Below are 15,165 nucleotides of genomic sequence, written 5' to 3'. Positions count from 1 at the left end.
ATAATGGTATCAAGCAGTTGCTGCATATTTGTCGGCTGCACATCTATGATGAGATATATATATATATATATATATATATGTATGTGTGTGTGTGTGTGTGTGTGTGTGTGTGTGTGTGTGTGTGTGTGTGTGTATATATATATAAACTTATTTATTTTTAAGCTGTGGTTTTATGGAATACAAAATTATGGCATATTTATCTTTTTTCCCCATTTACTAATACTATCACATTTACTAAGTATATACTTAACTATACTTCAGACTAATAAAATTCACTAATCAACATAATATTGGTTTTTATTTCTGTCTTTAGTAAATACATGTTATATAGGTATATTTAAAGTAAGCATCTTTATGTTGGCAAAGTAATCAAACATATAACCGATAGTTTAAAAGAATGGATAGATAAAGGCACATCTACTCTCTAGGCTGAATCTGTAATTAGAGAACCTCAAAATGTAGTCCAGGGCCTGTCCTGGTTTTATCGATATTGTGATAAATGTGTGTCTCGGTGACGGGTTGGTAGCCAAGAGCCTGTTTACTTAAAAGGAAATCTCTGTTGGAGTAAAGGTCAAGTTTCTCCCCTACCTTGGGATCCGGCAGAAAATTGCTTTTGCCTTTTAGAGGAGCTGCGAAGAAAACAGGATGTGGAGAAGGACAGAGCGTGTCTCGTACCTCTACATGTGTAATGACAATAAAGTTGAATCTAATCTAAAGAATTCCTATAGGAACTACGTAGATCACAGCCACTAAAACGCCCTTCTAAAGACACGATCTATAAAGTAACGTGGTCATTTTGGTATTTTCGCTTGAAACTGAATGATCGCGTAATAGCGGCATTAGTGAGTCGATGCGATTTTTTTCATATTGCTCCACTGGACAATGGGACCTTACTCTGCTCCTGTTAAGAAGCTCTACTCTGCTCCTGATAAGCTGTGTTCAGCGGTTACCTAACTATACTTTAAAAACTGTTTACGTCCCCGCGGAGATAATATTGTTTTTACAAGAGGGGTGAAAGTTCTAGGGTTTTGCGCCCAGGATGTGGGGACCAAGGCAGAAGAACGGCCCGGGCGGAGACGCGTGATTGTGGGACCGTTTCATGTGCTGCTAATACAAACAGACTTTGTGAGAAGATAATGCAGGCAGATTGACAGGAAGAACATGCAGTGAAGAGCCCAGGGGGAAGAGGGTAATTGGAATGAATGAAAGATTTGCATTAAGGAAAGGCAAAGGTGCTGCTGCCCCGCCTAATCGCTCCTCTCTTCAACAAAGAGCCTCTCTCCCCAGTGAGGTTAAATTAAGCTGTTAAGTAGGTTGCGGTGTCAACCGCGCTCTGACCCTCCGTGCCTCACAAGGCAGGCTTTGTTCCCGGAGCGCGCTACACGGGGCTCGGAGCCCGAGGGCTGACGAGTTCGGCGATGGCCTCGGGAAGCCGGTCTCGTTCGAAAAATCACCGTGTTGTCCTTCCAGTGTGCCGGCACTGAAATGAGCGCCATCGCGCGTGTTTTAGTGAACAGAAATGGTGAGACACAGGTTAAGAGGTCAATTATAAACCACACAAACCTTAAGAGTTTCTTTAGGAGGGTGGAGGAAGGAGAGAGGGGGAGAAGGAGGTGGAGGATGGAGAGAGGGGAAATGAAGGTGGAGGAAGGAGAGAGGGGAGAAGGAGGTGGAGGATGGAGAGAGGGGAGATGAAGGTGGAGGATGGAGAGAGGGGGAGATGAAGGTGGAGGATGTAGAGAGGGGGGAGATGAAGGTGGAGGATGTAGAGAGGGGGGAGATGAAGGTGGAGGATGGAGAGAGGGGAGAAGGAGGTGGAGGATGGAGAGAGGGGAGATGAAGGTGGAGGAAGGAGGGAAGATGAAGGTGGAGGATGGAGAGAGGGGAGATGAAGGTGGAGGATGGAGAGAGGGGGAGATGAAGGTGGAGGATGTAGAGAGGGGGGAGATGAAGGTGGAGGATGAAGAGGGGAGATGAAGGTGGAGGACGGAGAGAGGGGAGATGAAGGTGGAGGATGTAGAGAGAGGGGAGATGAAGGTGGAGGACGGAGAGAGGGGAGATGAAGGTGGAGGACGGAGAGAGGGGAGATGAAGGTGGAGGACGGAGAGAGGGGAGATGAAGAGGGGAGATGAAGGTGGAGGATGGAGAGAGGGGAGATGAAGGTGGAGGACGGAGAGAGGGGGAGATGAAGGTGGAGGATGTAGAGAGGGGGAGATGAAGGTGGAGGATGGAGAGAGGGGAGATGAAGGTGGAGGACGGAGAGAGGGGAGATGAAGGTGGAGGACGGAGAGAGGGGAGATGAAGGTGGAGGACGGAGAGAGGGGAGAAGGAGGTGGAGGATGGAGAGAGGGGAAATGAAGGTGGAGGAAGGAGAGAGGGGAGAAGGAGGTGGAGGATGGAGAGAGGGGAGATGAAGGTGGAGGATGGAGAGAGGGGAGATAAAGGTGGAGGACGGAGAGAGGGGAGAAGGAGGTGGAGGATGGAGAGAGGGGAAATGAAGGTGGAGGAAGGAGAGAGGGGGAGATGAAGGTGGAGGACGGAGAGAGGGGAGAAGGAGGTGGAGGATGGAGAGAGGGGAGATGAAGGTGGAGGAAGGAGGGAAGATGAAGGTGGAGGATGGAGAGAGGGGAGATGAAGGTGGAGGATGGAGAGAGGGGGAGATGAAGGTGGAGGATGTAGAGAGGGGGGAGATGAAGGTGGAGGATGAAGAGGGGAGATGAAGGTGGAGGACGGAGAGAGGGGAGATGAAGGTGGAGGACGGAGAGAGGGGAGATGAAGGTGGAGGATGTAGAGAGAGGGGAGATGAAGGTGGAGGACGGAGAGAGGGGAGATGAAGGTGGAGGACGGAGAGAGGGGAGATGAAGGTGGAGGACGGAGAGAGGGGAGATGAAGAGGGGAGATGAAGGTGGAGGATGGAGAGAGGGGAGATGAAGGTGGAGGACGGAGAGAGGGGGAGATGAAGGTGGAGGATGTAGAGAGGGGGGAGATGAAGGTGGAGGATGGAGAGAGGGGAGATGAAGGTGGAGGACGGAGAGAGGGGAGATGAAGGTGGAGGACGGAGAGAGGGGAGATGAAGGTGGAGGATGTGGAGAGGGGGGAGATGAAGGTGGAGGATGGAGAGAGGGGAGATGAAGGTGGAGGACGGAGAGAGGGGAGATGAAGGTGGAGGACGGAGAGAGGGGAGATGAAGGTGGAGGACGGAGAGAGGGGAGAAGGAGGTGGAGGATGGAGAGAGGGGAAATGAAGGTGGAGGAAGGAGAGAGGGGGAGATGAAGGTGGAGGACGGAGAGAGGGGAGAAGGAGGTGGAGGATGGAGAGAGGGGAGATGAAGGTGGAGGAAGGAGGGAAGATGAAGGTGGAGGATGGAGAGAGGGGAGATGAAGGTGGAGGATGGAGAGAGGGGGAGATGAAGGTGGAGGATGTAGAGAGGGGGGAGATGAAGGTGGAGGATGAAGAGGGGAGATGAAGGTGGAGGACGGAGAGAGGGGAGATGAAGGTGGAGGACGGAGAGAGGGGAGATGAAGGTGGAGGATGTAGAGAGAGGGGAGATGAAGGTGGAGGATGTAGAGAGAGGGGAGATGAAGGTGGAGGACGGAGAGAGGGGAGATGAAGGTGGAGGACGGAGAGAGGGGAGATGAAGGTGGAGGATGGAGAGAGGGGAGATGAAGGTGGAGGACGGAGAGAGGGGGAGATGAAGGTGGAGGATGTAGAGAGGGGGGAGATGAAGGTGGAGGACGGAGAGAGGGGAGATGAAGGTGGAGGACGGAGAGAGGGGAGATGAAGGTGGAGGACGGAGAGAGGGGAGATGAAGGTGGAGGAACGGAGAGAGGGGAGATGAAGGTGGAGGAACGGAGAGAGGGGAGATGAAGGTGGAGGACGGAGAGAGGGGAGATGAAGGTCGAGGACGGAGAGAGGGGAGATGAAGGTGGAGGACGGAGAGAGGGGAGATGAAGGTGGAGGACGGAGAGAGGGGAGATGAAGAGGGGAGATGAAGGTGGAGGTCCTTTTTTGCCAAACCAGCTTTGGCATAAAATGGATCAGAGTTTGTGTTGACCTGCTGTTTATGAATGCTTGGGCATTCAAAAAGGAAACAATAAGTATTATATTATTTTATAAAATATTGTATTATGTTTTATATACCACACAAAGTAGTTGATGTCAGATCAAGTAAAAGTCAAGCTGTATTTTGTTATTATTATTATTATTATTATTGTTGTTGTTGTTGTTGTTGTTACACATCCATACAAAATACACCCAACCCACACTCAGAGGTGGTTCTGGTTCTGAAGTGTGGAGCCAGTGGCTCATTTCTACCTGGTTCTCCAGCTAAACGATATTATTCTGCACATTGTGAGCATTAAGTCGATGTTTTATATCTACATCGTTCAACATTTTATTTCTTCTAGCCTACATGACATAAATTAAAGGTCTTTTGATGTGAATTGCTTTCGTACAAAAATAAGTGGGATTTTTAACATAGTGGAATGCTCTATGCATTTTTAAAATACTAATACTAGTTATTTTGTAACACTTTACATTTCTTTCACTTCTTTAAACTTTTATAAACATGCCACAGTGATATTTTATGTCATCAAGATGCCCAACAAAGCGGGCAGACCCAGATGGTGCTATTGTTCTTAGGAAAACATGCAGCAAAAACATGATGGATTTATTCCTTAGCTCTAAGGGAGAACTTATCTTCACCAACTCACTATTTACACCAGCCGTCCTTATATACACACTGAAAGACCTCTACATTAGACACACTCTGATCTAGTAGTGTGTTGGTCCCACATTGACCTTCAGAACTGGACTAGACCAGACATAGACTAGACATAGTGGTGTCTGGAGTCTAGAACTTTATGCTGCACTCTACTGTCACGTGTCTAATTTTCTTACAGGGAAACCCCATGAAACATCACAAAAAGTGGTCATTCGGTGTGTGTGTGTGTGTGTGTGTGTGTGTGTGTGTGTGTGATGGACTCAGTGCCTTCCATTCTGCCCCAGTCCTTTCCTTAGAAAGTAAATCACGGTGATGACATTTTATGTGCAACACATGCAGATGCTGACTGAGAGGCAGGTTACCCAGAAGGAAGAAGCCCAGTGAACAGCTGAGAAATGTCATGCAAACAGGGTCTCGTATTCCATCAAGACCTCTGCCACTGTCCTGGAGCGACCAGCCACATCCTGACGAATTATTGATTTGACAATGCCATCATATCAGTTTAGCTTAGTGTTTGCGTATTTGTTTATGTTTTTCACAGAATAAAGAGAATAAATGTTTGCTTTGAAATTTCGAGGCAGGTGGTAAGCGCCGACTGCCTGTTTGCGACGTGGGGCACAAGCCCGAATGGAATATTTACACGTTGGCTGTTTTCACAGAGACTGTGAATGATGAGGTCTCAGATTTTTCCAGAAAGCAATTTTAAACATGCCTCCGGATTGAAACCATGCAAACACTGCGTGTCTTTTGCTGTGATCTAAAGCTTATCACGTACTTTTCTAAATACTCATCTCTGTTGCAAATTGGCCAACACAGATCCACGGTCACACAGGACACACAGCAGACATGTTTGGAAAGAAGTGTAGGGACTTTACAAATGGTACAAATGTGACTAAGCTCTTTCTAATGCAGAGAAAAATGCCCATTTCAATTATAATTTTATTAATTATAATTTCGTTCATACCTCATTAGTTTCTGGGCTGATTGCAAATGAAAATCCCATAAACTTGAGTTTTTTTTGCTGCCTTTTTACTCTCATGATCTTTAAATTCACATCCCACATGTGTAATGGGGGGGGGGGGTGTTGTGTCTTAAACATCCCAGTGAAACGCATCATGCAAAAATTGTTCCCTGTGTCCTCTAAAGAGGAAAACAATAGAACCTCCATTTCCACTTTGAAATGGCTCATAGCCGGAGGGTAGAGTCGTACTGCTGATTACATAGCACAGCTCCACTTAACCCTGTGAGAGACCCCCTGCCTTCCAGGAGATGGGCTTACAGCGGGGGGGGGGGCAGGCCGATTCCAAACACCCCATGCGGGCTCCTGTGGGCCCCTGAGGGCCTTGCTGCGTGTCCCGCCCCACTGCGCAACACATATGTCCCTGGAAAGCCTGACTGATAGCACCAGGCCTCAGTCCTCTGGCTCGCACGTGCTCCACTTCCATTTCACACATGCGTGATTTAACCTTGAAGTGGTTTCGGTTTTTAGCGGAGTTGGGTGGGCTGTGAGGGGCGTGGGCTGTGTGATTGTGATTGGTTATGTGAACTTGGCCGCAATTGGTTATTTCAACTTGGCTGTGATTGGATATTTCGACTCGGCAGTGAAGCAGTCAGCCAGTCTCTCGTGCCTCTCGTGTAACTTGTCCAAGCCGCATATGGTTGGGAACTACTCAATAAAAGTTAATATAACTGTCTGTTTGTATGGCTCAGCTGGTGTCCTGATAGAGACTGCCTGGCTTGTGTGTGTGTGTGTATCATTTCTATCAGTTTTACCCAATTTGTTAAGCCAACTTAAAGTTTGTTCATAAAGCCTTTGTAGTTGAACTTTATTTTCTCCATCCATATCTGACACGTTGGATGATCCAGCCTTTCAAAAGCACCTGTCAGCGCGGGGTCCTCTCCATGTGGCTGGTGGCTAAAGGCCACATCTGGCGGACTTTAGCTAGAGATAGACATTCATGGTGGGGTGTGCGTGTGGGGGGGCTCCAGCCCCTCTCCCCAGCTCAACCTAGCCTGGAGATAAAGCCGTTCTTTTAGGCCCTCAAAGCATGATGGCCCCAGTCTGGGGCAGCTTGAAGGACAATTCCCCTGGCTGACCTCAGCAGCTTTCATCCACATCTTCCGCTGCTTCTCCAAGACTAAATGCCAAGACAAAAGTCGAGTGCATTCTGGAGTGTACAATGGAACAAGGTAAACCTGCACTATATTAGCCAGTAGCATTTCCTATATTAAATAAATATGACTTTGTGGAGCATAGTGTTTTGTCATTTTCTAATAAACTCTGTGTTTTAGTTTGTGTATTATATTTTGCTATGTTATTAATGCCGTACACATTGTTTTGTGGCGTACTTATGAGTAGCTGTACAGGAACATTAGTGTCTTAATATATTTAGCTAATTTAATGAGGTTTTCAGCATGTGAAACTATATTAATGCTCTCAGTTTGTAGTCCTTTAATCTTTTTAATTACCTTTTTAATTCCACACAAGCATGCAAAGATCAAGCAAGTCAAGTATTCTGTCCTCAATGGATCTCGAAGGCCCAGAATAAATCTTTCAGTTCTACTCGTGTTTTCATTTTGTGCTTAAACTTCCCAATGCCAGAACGGGTCGCTGAGATCTCGCCTTCAAAATGGAAACAGATTGGAAAATCTTTCCAGGCTCCAGGAGGAGAAGAGAAGAGGGTGAGATTGGACTCACGAGGATGAGGGAGGGTAGAAGACGGACAGAGGGGGTGTGGGGTGAGACTGGGGCCCCCGCCATCGTCCCCGGCCTCCTCCCCAGACAGCTCGTCTTGGTGGAGAGAGGGGAGGAAGGCACCACACACACACACACACACACACACACACACACACACACTCCCACACAGGGGACATCGGCTACGGGGTATTTTTAAATCTCACTGTCATTATTTGAATCTGCATCAAATTAGAGTAGAGGAAGATTTTGCAACGAGCTTCAACATGTGAGCGTAGATTGAGGTGAGACACAAGAAAGGTCCTCAGGGGACAGTTGAGCAAATAGGATATGAAAGCTCTAGTTATCAGCACCGCCATGTTTTCCAACAAAAGAAGGCAGACTGCCATGGGGCTGATGGGAAATGTAGTACACCATGCTGCACCTTGTGTCACCTGTCTATGTGGCACTCATCAGAGCTGAGTCATGTAATGAACTAGCTATAGCTAATATGAGAGATGGAGGTTGGATGGACAGGTGGAGGTGGGCAGATGTGGGGGGATTATAGAAGCACATGGAGTCTGTAGAATGTGGTGTTATGACGTTCCCACACTGAAAGGTGTTAACGCCCTTAAACAGAAACGGTCATTGCATTTTTTTTTTTTTGGTCGTCCTGGTTGTCGTTCTTCGCTTCATCTTTCTCTTTCTTTTTTTTTATCTCACTCACTCCATCTCCCTCTCCGCCCATCTTTCTGACTCTTCTGTAATTGCCTGCTCGGATATTTGCGGTTCTTCATAAACCTCTGGCTGGTGGCCGCCTCTTCCCCGCACCCTGCCCTGGAAACAGATGTCTGAGGCTGTGGCCTCCATTAGACCGGCCTGCGCGTGGGAATAACTCATTCCACCAGACTGCTCTGCAGACACAAGGTCCTCACATCTGTCAGGGCAGAGAAAGAGACAGAGAGAGAGAGAGAGAGAGAGAGAGAGGGAGGTGGGGAGCTATAAGGCTCTGACTCCATGTCCTACTGTTCTGTGTTCCTTGCTTAGTCTGTTAAATCCACTGCTTTAGACATCATTAAATTTCAGGCTGACAGTTTTTTTGCCATAGAAAGTAACATTTATCTGCCTTTCATGTCGTGATGTCTTAGTGTTTGCTGTCCTCGACCGCGCAGGCTTGTTTATAGGGCTTTATTCTCTCACGACATCCTGACGTGGTGCTTAACTGACTTCTCTTGAGGCAGGAGGCAAGTTTGGGGAAGGATGTCTGTTGTGTCTGTTAGTGTGGTGGGGTTCACACTGAGAGTTTGTACAAAAAAAAACGAACCGATAATGGGTGTTGAAGCGCATGAAGGGCGGATATGATGATTAGACCAAAGAGATTCTCAGCTTCTGACAGTCTGCTCTGCCCACGGGCAGATATGGGACTTAGTTCTTAGTGGCCCTCGCTCTGAGTGGGGTCTCCGTGAACTCCTCCCGTCCTTGGGGCGGCAGAGGGCCGAGGGCAGGGCCCGGCTGCCGTCTCAACGCACAGATTGCGGCAGATTGAGAGGTGATACCACGCTAGCGTGTCCCGCTGAGGCCGGCCTGATGATGTCACGGGCACTGCGATCTGGCCCCAAAGAGGATGGGGCTTTCGGAGAACGCTAATGAGAAAGGAACACCTGTTAGCCACAGACAGGCCCCCACGGGGAGCCCAGGGGCCGGGAGAGAGGGAGAGAGGGAGGGAGAGAGAGGGAGAGGGAGAGAGAGAGAGAGAGAGAGAGAGAGAGAGAGAGAGAGAGAGAGAGAGAGAGAGAGAGAGGGATGGAGAGAGAGAGAGAGAGGGATGGAGAGAGAGTGCTGGAAGAGCTGACTGTCACTAGACTCCGAGTCTCCGTTTACTTTCCGATCGTTTGTTTTGTGCTGACACACAAGGAAGATGGCACGGCTGTGGCTCTCTGCAGGAGCGCCGGGGCGGGGTCACTTCCGCGCGCTTCCGCTGGGAAAAACACAAGCTGCATTTGCAGAGGACGCGTTCCTCATTCCGGTGGCATCAGTCGGCGAGCCATTCGTCATTCCCAGCCGCTGATAGTGTCAGCCGGCTCCGTGTAACCGCAGCGGTGGCGGTGGTGATAACGGCCCTCTGACACGTTGGCGATCAGCCCCTACTCGTGCAGATCGTGAGAAGGTCTGCCGGTTACGTTTACCACACTCCACACTCCCCTTCGCTCACGGCGCCTCCGTCCGGATCTCTCCACTCTTCCACTCTGTCTTCATTTCTGATATAAAAATGGCGAAAGCAATCAAAGCCGTGCCCAGATTTGAGTTCTGACTAACGAAGCAGACACTGGCCCACCCACTCGTGTTCGATTCCTACCTGCCGTCCTGGGGAATTATGAATGAATCAAACAGGACTCGCATTAAGGCTCTTTGGACAGTGTCATTTTACATTTGCCTTGTCATTTTCCTGTTTATTCACCTGTGTTTGCCTGACAGAGCGCGTGGCTGGGAGGGTTGGGGATGATGTCATCTGTCCTCGCCCTGGAAATGATGACAGCAGCAACTGTCCTTCCTGGTCGGTCCACTTTTCCCCTCAAATCTGATCTCGGAGACAAATGATGAAGATGATAAGATGAAGATCCTGGGCCAAGGCCGATCTTCCTCTGGCCCCCTGGTTACAGAGAAAAGTGTGTGTGTGTGTGTGTGAGAGCATGTGCATGATGCATGTGTGCAATACTACTAAATCAAGGCAATGAATTTGTAGGGTGCCGGTCGGGCAGAATTCAGTTCAGCGACATGGATAACTGAAAGCTTTCAGAGAGGTGTGCACATGTATGTGTGTGTGCATGCACAGGTGTGTGTGTGTGTGTGTATGTGTGTGTGTGCATTTGTCTCCCACCTCTGATCCCACCTGCCTGTATGTACAACATCCACCACTCCTGCCTCCATTGCCTTCTTATTAACCCGTCCGAGGATGCAGCCTGGCCCTCCTTCAAGACTGCGTCGCAGGAATGGATACAGTAAGCCGGCGTTCCTCTTCCTCCTGCTATCTCCTCCTCATGCCTCTTCGGGGTTTGCTCGATAGTACATTACGGAACAAATGAGCCAATTAGCGACACTAGTGGCTCCCTGGTGGCCAGGGAGAGTTTGGGAAGGAACTGCCAGGTAGACAGCTGTCGTGGCAGGTGATCATATCTCCACCAATTACCTCCCTCTGATAGCAGCATGGGTCCGCCTCACACGCGCGGCCGCCACAGGCCTGCAGAGCTGTCTTGCGAAACACGCCTCCCGCACCGAGACGCGAGACGAACGCGAGTGTGGGCGCCGGCCGGGCCGATGGCGGGCGGACGGGTCCGGGGGACGCTGGGAGAACTGGTGGTATTGTTCTCCGTTTAGCCGCCGGACAGGCGCTGGATGGGAACGACGAGGTAGTGGAGATAATTCCCCCAAGACAGCCATGTCGTGCTTCTGTAAAACAGACACTTCTTCCAATTCTGACTCATTTTTATCCCTGATTCTCCTCCCTCTCTCTCCCTCTCTCTCTCCCTCTCTCCAGACCCATCATCTTCCTCTGTTTTCCGCTTGCATCTGAAACATAATTAGCCAGTTCGTCGCCTCCCTGTGATGTTGGGTGTGCCGATGCTTGCAGACACCTTCCTGGGGCAGGGGGGCACTGTCCCGAACGCTCCACCTGCAGCTCCGTCCTCAGTCCTGCCTGGCATGAAACCCTCTGGTCCCGACCCGTGGGCCCAGGACGCCTGGCCCGCTACCTCCTCCTACAGCGCCACATCACTGATGGGACTTTTCAAAGCTGCTTACGTCTCCCTCCACTTTACTCACATCCATTCTGTCAGGTGAAATATCGGGATCCGTATTTCCAGTTTTCATCTTGTGCCACAGATCGGTTGACACAGTGTGTAATATTGTAAACAATGTAGCACAAACCGCTTAAAAATAATAGCTTGTGTGTTATTTGTGTAGGAATGGCCGCCTGACTGGGTACGAGATCATTTCAGTAAAAGACTTGAGTGACAGCAATCTTGCTTTGGGTTGTTTGGGCTAGAAGGGAGTGAGAGGCGTGAATCTGCAGTCCAGTTCCCCTGCATCACGGCCATGCTGGTTCTGGTTCTGGTTCACTGGGGCAGCTTTGTCAGGCAGCCCTGCTGGCAATATCTCCCTTTATCAAAACAGCTCTTTTTCCTCATAACACGAGTGTGCACGAGAGCTCAAATTTGCAAACATTTATGCATGTGGCCACCCCTGCCGAGCTTTCGCGGCGGACGCCGTCTCTGCCGGAGACGTCCGCAACCTCTCAATCCGTCTGGCAGCTTGAGCTGACCTCGTCCCCTATGGTCAATTTGTCAACGTGCCAGTACTGGCAGGGCACCTTGGGGCTGACCGCCGGTCGTTTTTCCGTCTCGGACAGATCTCCCACCGGAGCAGGGAGGAACAGACACGTTCCGGCTGGTGAGAGCCTCTCCACTGCCCTGTCAGCAGTACTCATTAGTCAAACGCCGTCTCCCAGAAAACGTGGCGCCGACTGCTGTCGCCACGGCTACAGCCCCGAGCTCCGGTCACGGACCGCCTGGTATCACCAATACTCTCATACATGCTGATTTCTGCAGATCGCATTTTGGGAAGTGGTGGGAAAAGAAAAAGGATTTCGAAATTTATGTCACCGCTTGCCAAGGGGTCACATCTCTGAAAATCTCACCTATGCAGGATCATAAGTCATGTGACGAATGAGAGAAGTGAAATGGGTCGTTATTACTCACACTGGTTGTCTATTACTAACACAGGGTGGCCAATCATTGGTTTATCCTCTTTATAGATTTTTTGTGATTTTTTTTCCATGCAGATAAAACGTTGTGGCAAGTTAATCCCAGATTTATGGTTTTGATGCAAGTGGAATGGAGGTTGGCAATTTGATATAATTCAAGTTGATATAATAAAACATCTCAGTACCCGATGATAATATAGCAATAACGACATAATCAGGTTGTATGTTGACTTAAATTATATTTAAATGGTTCTCTGTTATGCTGTTGTATCATACAGAATGCCCGTCATCCTATATAACAACCTACCTTATCTACTTGTATAAAATTACTTCTTTCAAGGGGTTTGCGGTGTTTTTCTTCATGTATGCATGTTTTAGCCTTGGATCGTAAAGTGGCAGTGGAGGTATCTTTAGTGTGTTGGAGCTTCAGGATGTGGGGGTACTGTTGGTCCTGATTGGTGCTCAGCTGTGGTTGGGGTGGAGCTCAAGCACAGCCCCCACATACTTGAGAGTGATGGGCTGGACGTCCAGCTAATGGAGTCCTTTGAACTTCATGGCTTCATGGAAGACATCCCACCGTCTCTCTACAACATGGAGTGTTGCAGGTGTTTGGACCCCTTGACTGCGTCCGCTTGTAGCTGACGTTGAGTGTTCGGTGGTGGTGGTGCTGGTGGGCTGAACATAGTGGCTGAAGCTGGGGGATGTGGGATGACGTGGTGGAGCAGGACTTGTATGAGGACATGGCGGAGGGATTGGTGTCAGTGTGGAGGGCTTCAGTTTTTTAGGGCACGTAAAACATCATCTCGGTTCTCCTTGGCTTATTAAAAAGAGTTTTATTCAGAATTGCTTTACATGGTCCTTGCTAATGGTTAATGCCCTCCATGAAGTAACTAGTTTGTAATCGGTTAGCTGATATCCTCAGAAACCTAGATAACCCCAGAAGATCTATGTCTGCATGACATTTTCTTCTGACCTATGAGCCCACACTGTTCATAAGGAGTGATTTCCATGGTATGTGGATCAGATGTTCTTCTCCAAGACCGAGCCATTGCTTCACAGGAAATTCCATCTCACTGATGGCGATGAGACAGTAAGACCGCTCCAGACCTCGAGGCCAGTTTCGGTGGCGGCTGAACGCCGCTAAGTGAAAGGCTGGCTAATACATGGACTTTCTGTGGACCAGTATGCCGCAGAGACGCTCTGACTGAGCAGTTGCCTAGGCTAAGCAGCATTTTTACTCCTGGTGTCTTGGAGAACAGGATGTGAGCGCCGTTCACAGACAGAGCTGCCACCAGGTCCCTTTCCGGTGAGACGACGACCGTGGACAGAAAGGTGGCCATTTTGCCTGGTCTCTGGGGTGCGTGTGTGGATGGTCTGCGAGTATCCCTGCTGATGGAACTCTGCATCCTGGTTTAACGAGAGTACAGGGACGGATGGCTCAGGAAGGAAAACAACACTGGGATAAAGCTGGAGCTATAAACACAGCCAATTTACTCGCCTTCCTGGGGAACAACAAAAACACTGGTGTCTTTGCTCTGTTGTTAGAGAGAGAAACTTGTGGGCAGATTGTCTGCAGTTTATAGGTAGGCAAAGTTGGAGAAGTGTGTTCAGTTCTTGGTTTGGTGTCTAAAGCGTAAGAACTCCTTGATAAATGCACACACAGAAAGCCTGTCACAGTGGGCAGAACCTGCTTAAATGAGCATGCCTTTCATCCAAGAGAATGATGCAAACCACATGTATTTTCCTTTGGCTGTGCACTGGAAACATCACCAGTCTGGAGAGTCGCACTCAGGGTTTCTTCTATATGTTTTTTTTATATAATGCATTATTATTCCTGTAGGGACAGGTGACATTTCTGCTGTGTGATTTGATAAACTCTCTCTCTCACTCCCTGTCTCTCACACACACACACACATCCACACTGACTCCAGTCCCTAGGGTCAACTTCTAAGCCAGAAAAACACATGGGCAAATGTACATTATGCATCCCAAAACGTTGACACACCAGACTAATTGGAGTTGGCTTTGTGCGTTACTGATTTCCATCATTGAAATGCAGAGCTGACTCCCAGAGATAGCCCCCGCCAACATGGCAAAGCACAGAGCCACAGTGGCCAAGGTTAGCCCGTCAGCTAGCGCTAATGACTCCTCTGTGGAGGTTGAGAGACGGAGAAAGAGACAGAGAGACAGAGAGAGAGAGAGATAATAAGCTGATTATATTTCAAACTAAATCTATACATAAATCTTTTTAATCTAAATTACTTGCAGGCACTATTAACACTGCCATAGACAGTCACAGACACGCCGATTGCATAAATTACTTTCCCAAAACGTTCTCTTTCGATCAGCTGGTATCTAGTGCGCTCTGCATAATTTCCGGCCTACGTACACCAGATGCACAACAGCAAAGCAAGTGATCTTTCGGTTTCACACGGCTTTTTTAAAAGCAGGCTCATTCAAGTGCACATATATCTGTAAGTGGCACCGGCTTCGCCCGGAGGCGCCAAACCCAGTGGATCCGTCATTTGACTGAATTTCTGTTGACCTGAGGAGGGCCTGCTGGACTCTTATCAACACACGACCAGATCCGGGTTGCCATATGCACCATAGAACCAGATAAGCGAGAGAGAGCGGTGCCACGGTGCGGCCTGAATCGAATCTTCCTCGGTGCGCTGCAGCCCCGGGGCCCGTGTGGAGGGGGCAGGGGGAAGACGGTCCAAACAAGCCCACACGCCTGCCATCGCCGCTGGACGCGCCCACTCTGACTCTGGCTCCCTGGATTCTTGCCCCCGTCCTTGTTGTTGTTTTGCTTGATGCCATGGAGCACTGCCCAGGGTTTCCCGTCCCGAGGGGGGGCTTCTGTGCCTGGGCACCCCAGGAAAGCTCCTGTCATTCGAACGGCTTGGGCGGGCGCTGGTTTACCTCGATGGAAGTGGATGTGGTCCAAGCGTGGGTCCTTCCAGCCTGACGCAAGGCGGGCATTATGGGATGGAGAGCAACGCGACAGGT

This window comes from Brachyhypopomus gauderio, chromosome 11 (assembly GCF_052324685.1).
Source record: "Brachyhypopomus gauderio isolate BG-103 chromosome 11, BGAUD_0.2, whole genome shotgun sequence".
Classification (NCBI taxonomy): domain Eukaryota; kingdom Metazoa; phylum Chordata; class Actinopteri; order Gymnotiformes; family Hypopomidae; genus Brachyhypopomus; species Brachyhypopomus gauderio.
The sequence above is the reverse complement of the archived record's forward strand: the minus strand, read 5'-3'. Positions refer to the sequence as shown.